Raw genomic sequence first — 3,660 nt, 5'->3', positions numbered from 1 at the left:
AAGGCACGTGTGCCACATTGTCCTGAAGAAGGGTCGCAGACTGGTTTGCATCATTGTCGCACCCGACCTTCCCTGGCTGCTGGTTGAGTGGAGACAACCATTGATGAAACTCGGTCTCACTCTCCAGAGCTAACCGTCCACAATTCCTCAGCGGTGTCTCACATTTCCCCTACATTTCAAAGTAAACATTTGACCGCCTGATGGCCTTGAGCTCTGCTGCCAGCATAGTAAGGAGGTGTGTGGGATTCCTTGGGCGCAGTTACAAGGAAGGGTGGACTGACCACACAGGGTTTGGGTCGAGGTGGAGGACCCACACGAGGTTGAGGAGGCAGAAGCAGTGGAGGAACTTGTACATACAGAGGAAGGATTGACTTGTACAGCAAACCCTTCTCCATCTCTCACCATAGTTACCTAGTGCCCAGTCAGCAACATGTAACTCCCCTGTCCATGCTTACTGGTCCAAGTATCTGTGGTGAAATGCACCCTGTCACACACAGGGTTTCTCAAGGAATCGGTGAGGTTGTGTGCGACCTACTGTGGTAGCGCGGGCACGCCTTTCTTGGAGAAGGAGTGACGACTGGCCATCGGCTCTTGGGGTACTGCAATGGGCATAAGGTCTCGAAAATCCTCGGTCTCAAAAGGGTGTAAAGGCAGCCTTTCTGTTGCCAACAAGTTGCAGATGATGAAACTCAACCTCTTAGGCATGTCATGCCCTTCGAAAATCATGTAAAACACAGCGAAGGGACTCCAACCACAGTCTCCCTCGTTTCCACTAATTGGGCCCCACACACCCCACTTGACTGGCATCACTTTATCCCTCTTTTCAAAATGAAAACGATGCTTTGCATGAAGCACTCTCAAAAATACGCGTGTCTTTCCCGTCCCCTGGCTGACCCAAGGGAAGAAAAGTCCTCTGAGAGCCATGACTTGTTCATCTTGGTTCTTTTAGAAACACAGCGAGGGGACTCCAACCACAGTCTCCCTCGTTGCCACTAATTGGGCCACACACACCCCACTTGACTGGCATCAGTTGACCCCCCTTTTGAAAAAGAAAAAGATGCTTTGCATGAAGCACTCTCAAAAATACGCGTGCCTTTCCCATTCCTTGGGTGACCCAGGGGAAGAAAAGTCCTCTGAGAGCCATGTCCACATTGTCAGTGGACAGACGCGTGTGCTTATCTGCCAGCAGACCTTCAGCAGCACTGAAGAAAGGTTCCGAGAGAACGCTGGCTGCAGGACACGACAAGATCCCCAAAGCGTACGTGGCAATCTCAGGCAATTTATCCAGATTGGAAGCCTAAAATGAGCAGGGCTCAAGTTACACAGTAATGGCATCGATGTTTCCTTGCATATACTCATATATCTGTGTGTCCTCCTCTTTTTCCTTGTCCAGCTCTTTTGTTTTCGCATGAGTATATGTCCTTGTCACTTTCCCATGTGTTTGTGTTGTGTTGTGAGTTGTTTGTCACCTTTTGGACACCTTTGAGGGTGTTTTCTAGGTGTTTTTATATCTTTGTGAATGCCAGCCATTGTTTCCTATGCAGTTCGAGTCCGGTTCGTCGAACGTTCGACGAACCAAACTCGAACGGGAGCTCAGTTCGGTGAACCGACCTCGAGCAGAACCGCGACTGGTTCGCTCATCTCTAGTTTTGACCGCCAGGGGAAAAAAAAAAATAATTCGTAGTACTGTTGGTGATGGAAGACAAAACATCCCGTTATTCGTGAACAAAGCCAAGAAATTTTTATATTGCAGGTTGATAGAGTATTACTTCAACACCAAGAACAGATAGGTTTCACTGGGGATTGAATCAGGACCTTCTGCATGTAAAGCACACATGATTACCACTACACTATGAAACCTGCCAAAAAAAATTATAGAGTATTGGCTATCGGAGCAAAATTGTGACTGACAGGGCCTTTTTATTGCTGAAGAAAAGTATTTTTGGTAATGAAAAATTTACAATTTTTATTACATATTTTACCAGTTTTAGTCCTACAAAGGGATATTGCTTAAATTGAAGTTTACATTGAATGTGTTACTTTTTTCTACACAGTTTAGTCGTTTGCTTTTGTATTTATGGGAACTATATATTTTGAAACAAAAAGGATTTTTATAATATGGGATTATGTTTTCTGCTAAAATGGTCAATAAAAAAGAAACCCAAAATCGTAGTTCTCTTTGTGATGGAAGCCAAAATGTATTGTCATTTGGCAACGAAACCAAGAATTTCATATACTACAGGTTGAGAGCAAATTACTTCAACACCGAAAAAAGATTGGTTTTACTGGGGATTGAACCCAGAACGTTCTGCATGTGAAGCAGACTTGATGACCACCACACTAGAAAACCTGTGAAATCCTTCAAAGTAATGGCAATTAGAGACGAGTTTTGACCACCAGGGGAAAAAAAAAATAATTCGTAGTTCTGTTGGTGATGGAAGCCAAAACATCCTGTTATTCGACAACAAAGCCAAGAACTTCATATATTGTAGTTGGATAGGGTATTATTTCAACACCAAGAACAGATTGGTTTCACTGGGGATTGAACCCAGGACCTTCTGCGTGTTAAGCAGACGTGATGACCACTACACTATGAAACCTGTGAAATCTTGCAAAGCAATGGCAATTAAAGACGAGTTTTGACCGCCATGGGAAAAAAAAATAATTCGTAGTTCTGTTGGTGATGGAAGCCAAAACATCCTGTTATTCGACAACAAAGCCAAGAACTTTATATATTGTTGGTTGATAGGGTATTATTTCAACACCAAGAACAGATTGGTTTAACTGGGGATTTAACTCAGGACCTTTTGCGTATTAAGCAGACGTGATGAACACTACACTATGAAACCTGATGGACAGTTACTGTGTATTGGCAAACAGAGCAGAATTGTGACTGACGTGGCCTTTTTATTGCTGAAGGAAAGTATTTTTGGTAATGAATAGTGATGAGCGAGTATGCTTGTTACTACTCGGTACTCGCACGAGTATCACTGTACTCGGGCAACTTGGCGGGGACTAAGTAATCTCGCGATACTCGTGCTGGACTCGTGGTCTTCATCCCTGCATGTTGGCGCTCTTTTGAGAGCCAGCCCTTATGCAGGGATTGGCTGGCAGACCACTGCAATGCCACAGCCCTGTTAGTTGTGGAATTGCAGTGATTGGCCGGCCTGCACAGCGTGACCGAGCCTTTATACCGGCGGGCGCGCTGTGCTCTGCACACAGCCATCCAGACAGTCAGTGCAGGGAGAGTGTTGCTGCTTCAGGGAAAGGTTTGCGGCCCTTTATAGCTATTTCCGTAGCAGGGCTGCAAACAGTGTGACCAGAAGTCCTTCTTAGGACTATTATAGTTGTATACAGGCAGGCAGGGTATAGCCAGGTCGGAGTACAGTAGCAGAGTCTTTCTCAGGACTATTGTTGCTGTATACAGGCAGGGTATAGCCAGGTCGGAATACAGGCTAGTGACTAGAAGAGTCCTTGTCAGGACTATTGTAGCAGTATACAGGCAAGCAGGCAGGCAGGGTATATAGCCATTCCTAGTGGTGACCGTATACCAGCCTTCATCATATCTGGGGCTGGTGTACAAAGTCTAAAACAATCCAGATAGTGTCAGACTTCTCAGTAATTGTCGCTCCTAAAAACCTGTTAGGTTCTTAGTGCGTC

General features: G+C 45.2%; 1 non-coding gene across 1 annotated transcript; it reads right to left on the bottom strand.

Annotated features, from left to right (window-relative positions):
* Nucleotides 1-2,527: 2,527 nt before the first annotated feature.
* Nucleotides 2,528-2,600, bottom strand: TRNAV-AAC (transfer RNA valine (anticodon AAC)). The gene has a single exon. It is a non-coding gene; the product is annotated as a tRNA-Val (tRNA).
* Between the last annotated feature and the right edge of the window lie 1,060 nt (nt 2,601-3,660).

Source organism: Anomaloglossus baeobatrachus, chromosome 2 (genome assembly GCF_048569485.1).
Source record: "Anomaloglossus baeobatrachus isolate aAnoBae1 chromosome 2, aAnoBae1.hap1, whole genome shotgun sequence".
Taxonomy (NCBI): domain Eukaryota; kingdom Metazoa; phylum Chordata; class Amphibia; order Anura; family Aromobatidae; genus Anomaloglossus; species Anomaloglossus baeobatrachus.
This window is presented reverse-complemented; position numbering and strand designations above follow the sequence as displayed.